This window comes from Tachypleus tridentatus, chromosome 10 (assembly GCF_004210375.1).
Source record: "Tachypleus tridentatus isolate NWPU-2018 chromosome 10, ASM421037v1, whole genome shotgun sequence".
In the NCBI taxonomy this organism is placed as follows: Eukaryota; Metazoa; Arthropoda; class Merostomata; order Xiphosura; family Limulidae; genus Tachypleus; species Tachypleus tridentatus.
Window position 1 is genome coordinate 145,435,840 of NC_134834.1, and position 17,507 is coordinate 145,453,346.

Sequence of the window (17,507 nt, forward strand, 5' to 3'; positions counted from 1 at the left end):
AAGAAATGGCTCCTCTCCCATTTTTCAACCTACTCTAGTAAAACTCTGTTCTGGCCGTAATGGGCGCGCACAAATTCCATCGTTTCGCTCATTGAAATAAACGTTGCTTCTGCACTTTTAATTTGCCCCCCATGACTCTGTTGGGGGAAAACTAGATATACCCACTGATAAAAAATACCCACAATTATCTCAGTTGATTCTTCTTTAAATTTACTAACTGTTAAATAAACAGTCATATAGGGTGTTCATAGGTGCAAAAGTATTAGTATTATGTGTTTGTTTGTTTGTTTTGAATTTCGCGAAAAGCTACACAAAGGCTATCTGCGTAAGCCGTCCCTAATTTCGCAGTGTAAGACCAGAGGGAAGGCAGCCAGTCATACCACCCACCGCTGACTCTTGGGATACTCTTTTATGCCAACGAATAGTGGAATTTATCGTGACATTATAACGTCCCCACAGCTGAGAGGACGAGCATTTTTGGTGTGATTGGGATAGTACTATGTGTTTGAGTTGTGGTGATCTGTTTTGGTAAATGTTTTTGTCATACCGTCGAATGCATCATTGAAAGATTCACTACAGTAACCGTTACATAACATGTAATTTCGTGTGTTACCTAATTATCAATACATAGAAACGTTTCACAGGTATGTCAATTATAAAGAGAGCTCTTCCATATGTCAATCGAAAATTTCAATAGACCTTACACACAGAAAACTAATATACATTTTAATATTGGTTGACAAACTAAATCAAATTATTAGTTAACAATATAAAATAAGTCTTAGTTTCTAGAATTGAAAACAGGATTAATTATTATTACAAATGAAGATTTAGAGCATAAATAAATTAGGTCACCTGGTGAACATATTGCAGTAAATGTACTAATTCATCATATCTTCTTCTTTACTCTTTCACATACTGCGGGAACATATTGGGGTATACAGACCATGTCCTCCACCTTTCATATTAATATAACTTTAATTAAATTATTGATAATTTACATTTATATTTTGTTTCTTTAAGAGCAAAGCGACTTTGGATTATCTTTTACGTCCATCATGGGAAATCGAACACCAAACTTTACGGTCACTTAGTTTCCACACTGTCATGGCGGACAACAGTTGTTCCAAGATGTCAAATATTATATTGTTCTAGTCACTTCAACTCTCTGTTCTTTTGTTAGATACCATCTTCTGCGCACAAGGATATTTCAGTTTATTTGGAGTCTGCACTAAAGGTACTTAGAACTGGTGTATAGTGTGATGTCAACCGCATCTGATAGTTGACCGATGCTTTCAGGGAACTGAGATCACGAGGTGACGCAGTTCGTTATACAAAGAAACCTAGCTGATATATGAAATCTAAGCGTTTTCTTTTTATCGGGCTACTAATGGTATTGATCGTTGGTGGCAGAGGTTTGTACTAGAAACACCTGCTGTTCTTGTTACACGTTTCAGTTGTCAATTATATGGACACGTGGCAACAGCTTGAAATCTATCCCACAGTTTGTGGGTTGTGGTGCAGAACATAACAATTCATAATTTCCTAGATAACAACTGTAAGCAAGAACAATCAGCAAAGTACAAAGCATGCCAAAAATATAAGGACATCAAAACACGAACATACAACGAACAAAATAATAAGCACAACGTAGAAACAAACATACAACAGACAAAAGACGTAATACCAAAAATCTAGTAAAGGAGGGACGAAAAGGTTTAAATTAAACCTGGTAAACGAGATAATAAAAGGTCTAAATTAAACCTGCTATAGGAGGGAAGAAAAGGTTTAGATTAAACCTGGTAAATGAGGAAAGAAAAGTTTAGATTAAACCTGGTAAAGGAGGAAAAAAAAGGTTCAGATTGAATTTGGAAAGGAGGAAAGAAAATGTTTAAATTGAATGTAGTAAAGGAGGGAAGAAAAGGTTTAGATTAAACCTGGTAAGTGAGGGAAGAAAAGGTCTAAATTAAACCCGGTATAAAGAAGGGAAGAAAAGGTTTAGATTGAATGTAGTAAAGGAGGGAAGAAAAGGTTTAGATTAAACCTGGAAAGTGAGGGAGGGAAGAAAAAATTTAGATTAAACCTGATAAAGGAAGAAAGAAAAGCTTTAAATTGAATGTAGTAAAGGAGAGAAGAAAAGCTTTAGATTGAATGTAGTAAAGGAGGAAAGAAAAGGTCTAGATTAAACCTGGTAAAGGAGGAAAGAAGAGGTCTAGATTAAACCCGGTATAAAGGAGGGAAGAAAAGCTTTAGATTGAATGTAGTAAAGAAGGGAAGAAAAGCTTTAGATTGAATGTAGTAAAGGAGAAAAGAAAAGGTCTAGATTAAACCCGGTAAAGGAAGAAAGAAGAGATCTAGCTTAAACCTAGTAAGGGAGGAAATAAAAGATCTAGATTAAACCCGGTAAAAGAGGGAAGAAAAGGTCTAGATTAAACCTAGTAAAGGAGGGAAGAAAAGGTTTAGATTAAACCTGATAAACGAGGGAAGAAAAGGTCTATATCAGACCTGGTAAAGGAGCGAAGAAAAGGTTTAGATTGAATATAGTAAAGGAAGGAGAAAAAGGTCTAAACTGAACCTAATCCTTCTAGGTCAACAAAACCCAAAATACAAACTTACACCAAACAATCACACTACTTCCAAAAATTTCGAATAAAAATACCTTACTAAGTGCACAGACATGATGAAGATAGACCTAAGTACCTCTCACCACTGAATTTAGTAGATTCGTCACGTAATTAATGGTCACCTACTTCTGGGCAAACCTGCCGCTAGATATAGTATTAATTGTATTTAAAATAATTTTTTTGTAAAAATAACGTTAATGCTCTATATTTTTCTATCAGTATCTAAGGAACAGTTTGTATGAGCAGGACTGAATGTTTATAACGAACGAAAGAAAGCAAAATATTTATCAGAAAATAAGAAAATGTACTTTTATTTATCCACAGACATGGCCTGAAAAGAGCCATTCGCGTGTGCGATAACTTACATGCAGTGGCTACACGTTGATAAAACGGAATTTCCTAGCTATCAGACAAAAACATATTGAAGAATTGGTTTGTTTTGAAATTCGCGCAAAGCTACACGAGGGCTAGCTACGATAGCCGTCCCTAATTTAGCAGTGTAAGATTAGAGGGATGGCAGCTAGCCATTACCACCCACCGCCAACTCTTGGACTAAGCTTTTACCAACGAATAGTGGGATTGATCGTAACATTATAACAACCCCACGGCTGAAAGGGTGGGCATGTTTGGTGTGACAGGGATTCGAACTCGCGACCTTCGAATTACGAGTCGAATGCCTTAACCACCTGACCATGCCGGGCCTATTGGAGAATTAACGTGGGCTTCATATACTACTCTAGTAACAAAACAACTGTCAATGAAGGGGGTAGAGAACCAGAATCACGTGATCAAAGAACGATCAAAGAATCAGCTTAGCTGAAGTAAATCCCTTTCAAAGTCTACATAGTATTTTGGTGTTAAGTAGTCGAACTCGTAGAAAGAAAAACCTTCAGTGCTAATAGTTGACTAACTCGAATTGACTACTGTCTCAGCTTTTAGCTTTTTTGTATTTATAATACATAATAATTTTGATCATTTTATCTCACTTGTCCAAACTCTATCGCTTCCACCATTTTCGCACCAACTCCAAAACACTCAATCGGACATTTTTATATGGAAAGTTTACTTCAATTAATGGGTCGAACCTGCAGTTACACACAACTATTTCTATAGGAAAAGTTTGTCGAGAAATCAGTCTGAATTGAAATTACCACAATATGTCACTTCTGTACGCACATACATTGAGCACACCATAACCTTTGATTCACCCTAGAAAAGTACGACACCAAGTAAATGTTATGAGAAACAGATATGCAATGAAATTAATGTTTCATATTGATTCACGCATAGCTGAACAAAAATGCAAGAACATATAAGTTACTTACCATCAGTTCAGCACCCAGTGACACAGCGGTACATCTGTGGACTTACAACGCTAGAAACCGGATTTCGTTACCCGTGGTGGACGAAGCACAGACAGCCCTTCGTTTACCTCTGTGCTTAATTACAAACAAACAAAATCATCAGTTAGATATTTCAAATAATTGTCTGTAAAAATCATGTTGGTATGACAAGTAATAATCGAGATATAAATAATAATAAAAATACCACACGTGTTTTCAGCGTATATCTCAAAAATACGCCTGTCACTCAGAGAGTTTGAATCTCTGTGTCTAGCAGTGAGAGATTTAGTGATATTCTAAATTGGAAAGTTTCTGACATACAATTTATTGATGACAATACATCAGCCGAAAGGTTGGCTACACTCGTGTCTGCAAAGTAGGCAGATTGTTTGTTTAGAATAAAGCACAAAGCTTTATAATGGGCTGTCTGTGCTCTGCCCACCGCGGGTATCGAAACCTGGTTTCTAACGTTTATGAGTCCACTGAGGGGCAAAATAAGCAGTTTGCGCAGTATACACCGAATGGATCAAACCCCGAATTTTTGCATTATAAGCCCTCACGCTTACCTCTCACTCAGCTTTAAGTTTCTCTAACAGTTTGTAATTACTGAGCACTGTAGTACTTAGTACGTAGGGATGGGTCTGAAAAAAAATGGCTGACGCATAACGTGTATTACTCATCATAGCCTCAAATCTCTCTTATAAAAATCTTAGAGATTTTATAAACACCTGGTTTAAGTTTTCGAACTTTTATATAGCTGTTAAAACCATAGCTAAACTAGAGCACCGGAGAGTGGAGTAACATTCAGATGTTCTACTGGTTATTCTGGTTCAGACGTCAGAAGATTTGGATATTTATATAGATATTTTTGTATGGTTTTGTGTATTGATTCCTACCACGTTTCTAAACTTTTTGACATACTCATTCTTATTTTTTAAAAAAGGTTATTACTTTGTTTTTATATTACCACACTGTTTTTAAGAGACATAACGCAGATAAACCACTATGTATAATAACACATGGACTGTTCTCCACGTTAAAATTTTTTTTTTTTAGATGCAAGCTTTTGGCCCTTTTCCCGCAGCTGATATACGTCAACAATATTCTCTAATTTTGCCTGATGTGGCTTAAGTCTCTTTATTAGAGTAGTTAAACAGCGTGAGTGTTTTACAGTGTGGACAATACGATAGTTACATTTTAAAAATTACAGTGTATTATTTCCTGGATGCTTTGTATTTGATCTTTGGCGCTAAGCCTTACTTTGGTCTTTATGTTTTGACTCGTGTTTGCAATTCTGTTGAATTTGAAAAGAAATTAATTATAACTTTGACCGAAAATAAACTACCACTAAACGATCAAACTGAATGTATTTTATTTTAGTGTCATGGGCTGATAATGGTTTATAAAACGAGAAACTCTGGATTGCAGTCATAACTGAAGTTCAAGTTGGAAAAGTTTAAGCAGGAAGTATCAGTCTGAACGTTGTTATTCAAGTTGGCAGTTGTAAAGTGGATGAAACTTTTTATGTCTTCCAAATGTATCATGTTACGATATTTTAAGGTCATATTCTTAGGTGAAGGCTTCCTTTCTCTGCATTTTTTATACACATCTATACATATATATAAAATCATAATAAGTACTTTTTATGATTTTGGTTGACAAACATTCTGCAAGTCTTTCGGTGTTGAAGCGACACCTAGCGATAAAATGCATTTACCTAATTCAACCTATACGTTTCCACTAACACAAGTAAACTTGTCAACTCGATATTAACGGCTGCACTTACTACAAACAACTATAATTTACGATATATTAATGAATTCTGCTTTACTTATCTAACATTATATCAGTCGACCAGCTGTTTAGAGTTTTATATTATTCTGCCTATTATATAAGTCAGTTTATTTTAAACCAATATGGCTGTAAGTTCAATTACTAGACAACGATATCTGGGAACACATAAAAGCGTAACAAATGAACGGCGACGAAAATGGGACAGACTAAATAGTTTATTGTAAAGTTAAATAGAGTCGGAAAAAATATTGAATCCCGTGTGAATTACAAATAACATTTTTGTTGTTACTCGTTTAGTGTCTATTTCAGTTACACTACTGTCGTTTAAAACTCTATTCCATTGATGAGAGTATTGTTTGTAAATACCAGTTACAAGTTTCCCTCATTCACATATTTTAACCAGACCTGTAATGATCCATAAAACGAATGAGGGCGTGAAAAATATTTGACACTTGGTTTCGCCACCCATCATTCAAAGGCTACACTCGTGTGTTGTATTGTTACACGAAAGGAAGGGTTAGTCACTTGTTTAGTACAGTAACAAAATAAACACGAGGAAAATTGTCGAGGTTGGATTTTCACGTGACAGGATGGGCGAGTTTTGTGTTTTAATCTTTTTTTTATTTTAAATTTTCTGTGTTTGGTGCTATTCCTCAGTCAAAACTTTTAAAGTTTCTTTGTTCTTGGAGTAAAACCGCATTAAGCTATCTGCTGTTTTACATTGCGGGGAATCGAACATCGGATTCCAGCATTGTCAGTCCGCAGGTTTACCGCTGTCTAATCGGGGAACAAAACTATAAAGATATACACAAATCTTATTACAATACGAGGATAATGGTGCTTCGTAATATTATCAATCGATTTAATCCTGTTGACATATGTACTTTATAAGATATGTTCTAATTATTTTCGATGTATAATTTATCGAATCCTAATTATTTTTTATCACAAAAAATTGTTCATGTTTTCCACTAGTCTTTAATCTATACTTCAAAATATTAACTTGTATATTGTAAGATAATTAGCTTTTACGTAATTATAATCAATACCTTTTATCATTTTAACTTCTTTCTCACCTTCTTTGTGGTCAGTAGTACCGAGCGGTTATCATTTTTGCAGTTATATTATCAATTATTCTACTTTGTTAATTTTTTAAAACAAAATATGAGTACTAAAACTCTGAACACATGTAATCTAACATTTTGACATGTTTCAGCTCTTAGCGGGCTCGGCATGGCCAGATGGTTACAGCGCTCGAGTCGTAATCCGAAGGTCGCGGGTTTGAGTCCCTGTCACACCAAACATGCTCGCCCTTTCAGCCGTGGAGGTGGTATAATGTAACGGTAAATCCTACTATTCGTTGGCAAAAGAAAAACCCAAGAGTTGGCGGTGGGTGATGATGACTAGCTGCCTTCCCTCTAGCCTTACAATGCTAAATTAGGGATTACTAGCGCAGATTTGGATGAAATTCAAAAACAAACAAATAAACAGTTCTTGAAACAAGTTTTCATGGAGAAATACTCTCATACGGTCCCTTGCGCCACGCCCTCTATTCGGGACTTGTTTTATTACTAAATTTAAAATACTAATCTGTTATTTCCCTCGTTTTTGCTGACTAGAAACGAATATTCAGCTGCGCTTGTGAAAGCGATGTCACGTTGTTTATAACAAACAACTACCGTTACAAAACTGAGATAAATTTTGACAGATGCATTTACATGACTCTGTGCTTCAGTTGCTTCAAGGTATCTATAGAACTATATATTCCAGAATGTTCTGACGGACAAGAACTTGCAGTTCTTATCCATTTATGTAGGTTAAACTAACACACTGATATTTATCTGTTTTCGAATTTCGCGCAAAGCTACACGAGAGCTGTCTGCGCTAGCCGTCCCTAATTTAGCAGTGTAAGACCAGAGGAAAGACAGCTAGTCATCACCACCAACTCTTCAGCTACTCTTTAACCACCGAATACTGGGATTGACCGTCACTTATAACGCCCCCAAGGCTTAAAGGGCGAGCGTGTGTAGTGTGAGACGGGGACTCGGACCCGCGACCCTGAGACTGCGAGTCGAGCGACCTAATTACCTGGTCGTGCCGGGGCCAACCCACTGATATTTTTAAAACAAATACAACCAATAAAAGAATACTACACCGAAATTTGCAAATGCAATGTATTTATTTAGCGTTTTTTTCTCTTTTTTTTAATACACAGTACAGTATCGAGAGTGAAGGAAATGCTTCTTTGCTTTTTGTTCTGTAAGTCTTGTAGATGCGGAATAAGATAACAACGAGAGAAGTAGATTGGACATTGTAAATGGACGCACACAGACAGTGCTCTGTCCTAATGTACTGATCAAATTGAAATGTAGGATAAGATAATCGTATAAATTCAGTGTTTCAATAATCGATTAATCGCTCAGCGATAGTTGTTAATATGCAGGCGATCAATCAGAGAGTCTAACGTTTGAATTCGGTTTGTTTTGAATTTCGGACAAAGCTACATGAGAACTAGCCGTCTGTAATTTAGCAGTGGTAGACTAGAGGAAGGGTAACTAGTTAACAATACCCACCGCCAACCCTTGGGTTATTTTTTATGAACAAATAGTGGGATTGATCGTAACGTTATAACGTTCCCATGGCTGAAAAGTCGAACATGTTCGGTGACAAGGATTTTAACCTGCCACCCTCAAATCGCGTGGCGAGTGACCTAAGCATTGGGTCATGCCGGACATATGAAAAAAAAACTGTGCCATGGTTGACTTAACCATTACAAAATTTTAAAGATGTCTGTCCTGATCATTTAATCCTCGTGCGCATAACGTGGCTTTCAGGTTGAAATTTCCAATCTACGTTTTGTTTTCATATCAGAGCCGACTGGATAATTAAATTATGATATTTAGAAATGATTAAAAGAAATAAGTAAACATAGATATTAAAACACATTCAGTATTACAAATGAGTGCGAATTTATAAGGGGTGTGTACCATAATTTTAATACAATCACGTCGAACTTACCTGTGCTCTAATATATCAGCCACGTTGTAAATGTTAATTGGAACATTGATCAGGCTTTTCGTCCTATTTAGAAAAACACTCCGATGCAAATCGGTCGCACGCGTTTCGTTGATTCGCCTTTGGCAAGGAGTATGTATTATTATACAGTAAAAAATAGATCTGGTAAACTTTGTAAATGCTACATTTATATTTATTTTCAATAACGTTTTTAACTTTAATCATCGTTGTCCGATGAAGGCCTGTAAGGAAGCTGATAGCTCGTAATAAATGTATTTTAATATCTACAAAAGTTCGTTTAAAATTCTAGATAATATTTTAAGATTGTTTCTTTGAATCTCGCGCAATGCTCCACGAGAGCTATCTGCGCTAGCCGTCCCTAATTTAGCAATGATAGACTAGAGGGAAGGCAGCTAGCCATCACCATCCACCGCCAACTCCTGGGCTACTTTTTTATCAACGAAAGTGTGATTCGTCGTCACGTTATAAAGCCCCGAGGCTGAAAGGGCTAGCATGTTTAGTGTGACGGAGGTTCGAACCTACAACCCTCAGATTGCCCTAACCACTTGGCCATGCAGAAGTCACTAATTTATGTACGTTATTAGTCTCAAACAACAACGAAAATATTTACGTTATGAAAACTGGAAGTAGCCAATGGTTTAAAGCTATTTATGTAAGTACTTATCTTATCGTCTCTGATATAAACAATTTTGCCCAGTATGACCAGAAGACGCTTGACTTGTACTCTGAGGGTCGCGGGTTCGAATCCCCGTCACACCATATATGCTCACCCTTTCAGCCATGGAGGCGTTATAATAATGACGATCAATCCCACTATTCGTTGGTAAAAGAGCAGCCCAAGAGTTGGCAGTGGATGGTAATAACTAGCTACCTTCCCACTAGTCTTAAAATGCTAAATTAGGGACGGCTAGTGCAAATAGCCCTCGTGTAGCTTTGCGCGCAGTTAAAAAAAGTAATGAGTATTTTGAATGTTTTTACAACTGCTAAGTTTGGTATAGAGGTTCATTGATTCATAAGGACATACAGACAAATTATCAGTCTTGCATTTGCGTTTTGCGGTGTTTTTGGGTATTTTCGTGACCTTTAATCACTATTTCGTCTGTTGTCGATGGATCTTCACAAAATTAGGCATGAAGATTTATTGGGCATATGGAGATACATGCAAATGTGGGGTTTTACATTTTGTGTTTTCCAGTTTTTAAGGGAAGCAACTTTTCATGTCCTGAGATAACATTTAAGTAATCAGGAATTTACAGAACTTCTGTCCAGGAAACTGTTACTCCATCTAGTGATAAATAATTTTGTATAAACAGATTTATTTGTTGTAATTAAGCGCAAAGCTACACAATGAGTTATCTGTACTCTTCTCACCACGGGTATCGAAATTCGCATTTTTTCGTTTTTAATCCCTAGACTGTTCAGTGAGCTACGGGTGTACGTTTGACGGGAATGAACGGGAATTGTTAAGTTGGGAGAAAACGTAATAAATATTAATTTCGTATTCAAGAACTGTTCATCTTAGCACGAAAGTTAAAAAAAAAAAAACATGACATTTTGTAAATAAACGAATATAATACCGTCTGTATTTTTAAATCAATAATTGAGGCATTGGAATAGTTCGATAAAGGAAAGATAAACAGTTATATGACAAAGTCGAAGTTTTATCATCTCATGGAATCTGAGTCGGTAACAGAATTATAATAAGTCTGCAGTAAGTTCATTACAACTGATAATCTATTTCAATATTAATCTCTATACGCAAGTAATAACTCAGTATTCCATACTGAGGTTCAAAAATGTCTAAACTCCTGTTATATTTTACTTTAAGTTATGATGTACTTGTTGTAATGGTGTTGTATGTTCTATTCCAAGATTTTGAGGCCCGACATGGCCAGGTGGTTAGGGCGCTTGATGCGTTATCTGAGAGGCACAATTTCGAATCCCCTTCCCAACAAATGTACGCGACATTTTTAGCCGTAGAGGCGTTATAATGGACGGCCAATCCCACTATTCGTTGGTAATAGAGTAACCCAAGAATTGGCGGTAGGAGGTGATGACTTCCCTCTAGTTTTACACTGCTAAATTACTGACAATTATCTGCACGAAATTAAAAAAAAAAAAAACAAAGCAAAAATCAAGTCTTTACTTTACCTCAGTCATTGAGTGTGAAGTATGTATGGTCCTTTATTCCAGAACTGACTGATGGATTACTTTTTTATCGGAATTAGTCCTTTATCGTCTTAATTACGTGAGCGTGAACGTGAAAGGTTGCCAACAAGAAACACGATATTTCAAGCCATATTGTACATTGGTGAGTCAACACCAAACACAAATAAGGGTCACGTGACAAAATGCTGTTTCTACGAGAGCACATGTAACACACACACTGATCACTCAACCACCGCCTGCAAGGTAGACGCCATATAATAGGCTAGGCATTCACATGCATACTTTTACAGCAGTTTACCTACTCTACGCACGTATTCGCCTGAGGCTACCCTACCGTACGAACTCACACCCTCCAGCTAGCTCGTCAGTAGAAGCTTGAACTATTCCCACCTATTTCTCGCGTTTTCAAACTACCAACACCAGACACCATAAATGTGAATTCGTTTTGTCTCAGTCAAAGTTTAAAACCCAAAAAGTTGTTTTATCGTTATTTTGGTTTTTGTCACTGTGTCGTTCAGAGGGTGAAACAATTTTTGTATTTACAAATGTCATGTGTGTAAGTGGTCTGAATATAGGCGTCAGTATAACTGTGTTGTTGCCTCTTCAAGACACGAACACCTGTGTCAGTGGCAGCGTTTCAAACCCCACCAGGCTACAAGAGCCGGCGCAGCCAGTCCATCTTTCACGGAGCCCTGGTGTTTTCAACTTCAGTGGATTTTATAAAATAATTAGGTAAGTATTGACATCAAAAGTTACGCACGCGCGCAAAGTTCTTCCCACCAACCAAAATATTTCATATATGTTTATGTGAAATTATTTTACTTTCAAGACTTACTTATCAGCTATAGGAGAAAGCAAGTCTCATTGGTTGGGTTAAACGTAAAGCTGCACAATAAGCTAACTGCGCTGTGACCACAACGGGTATCGAAACCTGATTTGTAGCGTTGTACGCCTGCAGGTTTATCATTAAATTATGAGGTTATATATTTTTTCATTATTGCTCTGTTTTTCGGTTTGATTGACTTTTAAAACGTTTTCTAAGATATCATGACCTTATTACCCCTCTTTTACCAGATTTATAGTCCTTTTGTGTCAATAAACTTAGTAAGGTTCGACTTGAACTCAAACAAAATACAAACTCGGTTTCATCGTCATTATTTTGTGTAGATTTCCTTACATAATAGGGAACGTTATAACGTTTTAAATACGTAAAAACGAACTGGAGAATGTCCATTTTAATTAGCGATGGAATTATATCAGTACTTCCAGTTAAATGTAAACAGTGATTAGGTTCTACTAGTTTACTTCAGACCGCTAGGGCGCAGATACCGTAAATGATACCTGAACATAATCATATCCAAGTTTAAATTGTAAGTGAAACAAACTAAAACTTCTGTATAAACTGAATCCTTCTAGGCTTCCATTCAAATAATCTTACCTTTCTGGATTCAAACTTGTAATCGGTTGAGCACTCTTGCGATATTTTAAGTAAATTGTACAAAATTGCACATTTTACGGACTTACAACGATAAAATCCGGGTTTCGATTCCCCGCAGTTGACGCATCAGATAGCCTCGTTTAGCTTTTCTTCTAAACCAATCAAACAATCAGAATTGTACCAATAAATACGTAGTCTGTAACAGTGGTGTAACTAGGTCCAATTGAATCGCAAGTTGAATTTTCTATTCATCGTGACTATCCATTATTTATTGTACTTTATACACATGAGTGGCCCAGCATGGTCAGGTGTGTTAAGGCGTTTGATTCGTAATCTGAGGATCGTGGGTTCGCATCCCCGTCGCGCCAAACATGCTCGCTCTTTCAGCTGTGGAGGGTAATAAAGTTACGATCAATCCCACTATTCGTTGGTAAAAGAGTAGCCGAAGAGTTGGGGGTGAGTAGTGATGACTAGCTGCCTTCCCTCTACTCTTACACTGCTAAATTAGGGACGGCTAGTGCAGATAGCCCTCGTGTAGCTTTGCGCAAAAGCTACACACCAAAACAAAAAAACTTATAAACTCGAATATATCTATATACACATAGCAAGTCTTTAACAACATAAAGATTGAACAATGTAAAAGTAACTTGCGACACAGTCACCAACGAATCACATTATTTGAACACACATATGCAATATTAATACTGAACAGTCAAGTAAAATGAAACAAAATCAAAGGAAGGACTGCATTAAAAACAGTAAATCCAAACCTCTGACAAATGATAATTTGTTATAAACTAAAACGAGCCTCAATGACACTTAACTGCATAAACACTAGGCAATGTAATGGAAAACATGAGCTCCTGAGAGGTTTGGTTTCGCTGTTTTTAACGCAGTCCTTCATTCTGATTTAAGCCCAGCATGGTCAAGTGGGTTAAGGCGTTCGACTTGTTATCTGAGAGTCGCGGGTTCGAATCCCCGTCGCATCAAACATGTTTGCTCTTTCAGCCGTGGGAGCGTTATAATGTGACGGTCAATCCAACTATTCATTGGTAAAAGAGTAGCCCAAGAGTTGACAGTTGGTGGTGATGACTAGCTGCCTTCCCTGTAGTCTTACACTGCTAAATTAGGGACGGCTAGCGCAGATATCCCTCGTATAGCTTTGCGCGAAATTCCGAAAAAAAAAACTTGACTGTTTAGAGTTAATATTCTGTATATATATACACACACACAATGCATTCTAATTCACAAGACCTAAATGATTTTAAGTATCAAATTCTGAGCTCATAAAAGTTATTTTAATGTTCAACGAAACGTTACTGAATTTTTTGATACACAAGTGGTTCGAAGTTAAGGATAGAAATGTACATGCAAAGAAGAGAAAAGATCGCGGATATTTTAGTTCCACATGCACGTGCTGGTTTAAACAAAATACGAGAGTCGCAACCGGAATAACTTGTCTACACCACAAATCCACGCAACTGTTTAGAGTTGTTACGGATTTATTTGTCTATTTAACATAGATTACGAGATAGTTATTGATTATTTTTCCTGTGACATTTCGGTTCACATACGTCTGATTTTATTCAAATACTGCAAGGTTCTAGCTGTGACAATACCGTTAGCCTTATATAATGAAGATATAGCACGTTATATTTTTTAATATCTTTTTTATAATAGCGAAGTTAATACAGGAGATAGCTTGAAAAAGCAGAATTATATAAATTATGATAACTAAAATTTCTACAGTTTGAAAGGCGAATAATAATTTTTGCGTGTTTCGACGTGGTAAAGTTCATGTTATCGAGAGTTTTTGTTGAGTTTTTCTGTTGTTTTTTTAAGGTGAAATAAACTAATTAATTTTAACAATTACGTGCACAAAAAAGTTTATTTTAATTTCTAAGTTTACAGAGTAAAGAGAATCCACAACCAGTTCCTCGCTTTATGGAAGAAATATTAACCATTTCACATATAAAGTCTGTGGAGATTATTTGGTGATCCCAACAATGGGAGCCCCAGTGCTAGGATTTGGCCTAAATTCCAACGTATACAACATGAAACGTGTTTCTCATAATAAATAAATAAAAATCGTGTAATATCATTACCATTATTCATTGTATGCAAGCAACATTTCGGACAGCATTTAAAACTATTTAAACAGCAAAATGTTGTTTTTTAAAAGGTTATTATTATATTAGTTATTATTTATTAATTTATTTCATTTATCGCTGATGCATACATAATTATAACCTGAAACTGAAAACCATAGCGCATAAAACCTGCTTGGAATTACATGATTTTTATTTATTTATTATGAGAAACACAAGCCATTTGTCATAAACTTAGCGCCCTCTAGTGGTACAGTTGTATGTCTGCAGACTTATACCGCTAAAAATCAGGTTTCGATACCCACAGTTGGCTTAGCACAAATAGCCCTTTGTGTAGCTTTATGCTTGTACCAAACAACAACGAACAACATAAACTTAGCTGTTTTATCCCAGGCGGCCTGATCAGTCCTGGTGTTGGGCAAAAATATGGTCAATATGGAATGCGGCAAATGTAGTAAGCTGACATATTACCGAATATTCTTCTTTTCTTTTACTCATAACTATTGTTTCTTCATGGCCTGGTACTGGTAATTATGGCGCTCGACTCACAATCTGAGGGTTACGGGTTCGAATCCCCGTCACCTACCATGTTTACACTTTTTCAGCCGTGAGGGAGTTATAAGGTGTCGGTCAATCCGACTTTTCGTTGGTGAAAGAGTAGCCGAAAAGTTGACAGTAGGTGGTGTTGATTAGCTGCCTTCCCTCTAGCCTATCACTGCTAAATTAGGGTCAACAAGCTCAGATAGTCCTTGTATAGCTTTGTGTGAAATTTAAAGTTAGCCTACAAAAAAAAAAAACTCATAATTTCTTAGAATTTGTCTTACGCGAACTAACATCCAATCGACTAAAAATTAAAACTGCACTGCCCTGGTATGAGAAAGCTAGAGATACTGATTTTCTGGGTTTTTAGTGTACTTACTTATTTATATTCAGTTTTGTTTCCTTGTCTGTTTATATAACTTATATATATATATTTCTTTCTTTCAAAATTATCAGAATGGCTACGTTCAATGTAGAATACGAAGTAGGAAGTAACGAAAAAACAAATTCTTATTATATACCGAAACAAAACACGCTTTACCTTAAATAAAAATATAATTGTTTTTTTTAGAAAAGCAAAAGCTATTAGAAATACTTTAAGCGCGTGTTAGCAATTGGTATAAGTGTTTGGCAGGTTAGTTCACGTTATAGGCACAAGTTGGTCTACGAGAAGATGCAAATTATTTATTTGTTTTATTGAATTTCGCGCAAAGCTTTGCGAGGGCTATCTGTGCTAACCATCCCTAATTTAGCAGCGTAAGACTTGAGGGAAGGCAGCTAGTCGTCACGACTCACTGAATCCCCGTCACACCAAACATGCTCGCCCTTTCATCAATGGGGGCGTTATAATTTAACAATTAATCCCACTATTCGTTGGTAAAAGAGTAGCCGAAGAGTTGGGGGTGAGTAGTGATGACTAGTTGCCTTTCTTCTAGCCTTACACTGCTAAATTAGGGACGGCTAGCAAAATAGCCCTCGTGTAGATTTGCACAAACTTTAAAACAAGCAAACAAACCAAGAGTGCGGAGAAGCGCGTGCTTCAATAATTAAAGTGGGGACTCGAATATCATTACTTATACCGATAATTTTGCTGACATGAATTTTTTAACATCTTTTTCCTGTGCAATCGGTTGATCTCTCCAGCCAAAATGAAAAGAGACTTCAGCTCTTGGGTGAATTCCAAATATTACGTTATTAGCAACTATTTTAGTATGCATATAGTACATATGCTAGTTAATATCTGAAACATTATTTGTAAGCACTAATGAATCCAGATATTTCCATGGAGGGGATTTGAAGATGGGGTTGAATTAAAATTAAAATCCAATAACATAGAAAATACTTGAATTAAAGTATTCGACTCATACTATCTACACTGATATGTTTTATATTATTAAATTACTTATGCATAGCAATTATAAGGTAATTCGAGAACGTGCATATCCAAGCTTTGTGACGTCACACGTCAATCTATCTGTGCACATCAAATAATGTGATAATTTCTTCTCTCTGTTTACAGTATAACTAACCCTAAATCTTTGTTTGGTAGGTCTAATAAGATAAGTTTAGCATGTCAGCAGTGCAAACAAAAGTAACAAAACAAGAGACATGACGAATAACTCAAGGTGTAACTAAATTTTAAAGTTTTTAGAAAAATATTTAATATATGCTTTAAATTGTAATGTATAATAAGTGTTTCCCAGTGTGTTTGTATGGTGCTTGTGTTTAGAATGTTAAAAGTAACCTGCTTACTGGTTAAGTAAGACAGCAACTTGGAATGATAGCAAAGGTTGATAGATCCAGTAGTAGGTCAGTAGAACAAGAAACAAGTGATGGTTTTAGTCTATCTGTTTATAACTGAAACTGTTTCATTTGTTTGTGGTTTTATTTTTTATACCAAGTTCGTATAGTATTTTGAGTTCTGTCCTAGAGGACGAACACTAATTGTAATAACATATGTAAAAATGCTGAGGTACCCGTCCTTCATTTGGGTCGTGAGCTTTTAAACAAATGTGGGGATTGGGGGTGAATGCCGTGATAAATAGCATACAAATCATAACTTTCACACAATTTATTTATGACATAACATGTTATTACAATAATTATTGTTACCTCACCAAACGTTTTGGTATGCTTTAAGAACTCACTACTTATCTGCTTAAAAAATGGTATATACACTGTGTGATGGTTAATGTACTTCCACTCTGTTATTAATTGGTTAGGTCCCCGCCGGTACAGCGGTAAGTCTTCGAATTTACAACGTTAAAATCATGGGCTCGATTCCCCCCAGTGCACTCAGCATATAACCTAATGTGGCTTTGCTGTAAGAAAACACACACATTAATTGATTAACAATCATTGGCCGCAGAAGTGAGTTACAGGGTGAAATTGTAAGGTCATGGATCAAAGTAGGAACTCAAGAAATGGCTCTTCGTGTCAGTGTTATGGTGGTTGT

At 36.3% G+C, this 17,507-nt stretch overlaps 1 protein-coding gene across 2 annotated transcripts in view; it reads left to right on the top strand.

Moving 5' to 3' along the window:
* The first annotated feature begins 11,155 nt into the window (after positions 1-11,155).
* LOC143230534 (uncharacterized) overlaps positions 11,156-17,507 on the top strand; it is a 59,242-nt gene continuing 52,890 nt past the window's right edge. Inside the window, exon 1 of one of the 2 annotated variants that reach the window (XM_076464277.1) lies at positions 11,156-11,698. The gene's annotated coding sequence lies outside the window, so the exon portion shown is untranslated. The remainder of the gene's footprint in view (positions 11,699-17,507) is intronic. The other variant, XM_076464276.1, reaches the window with a different exon arrangement.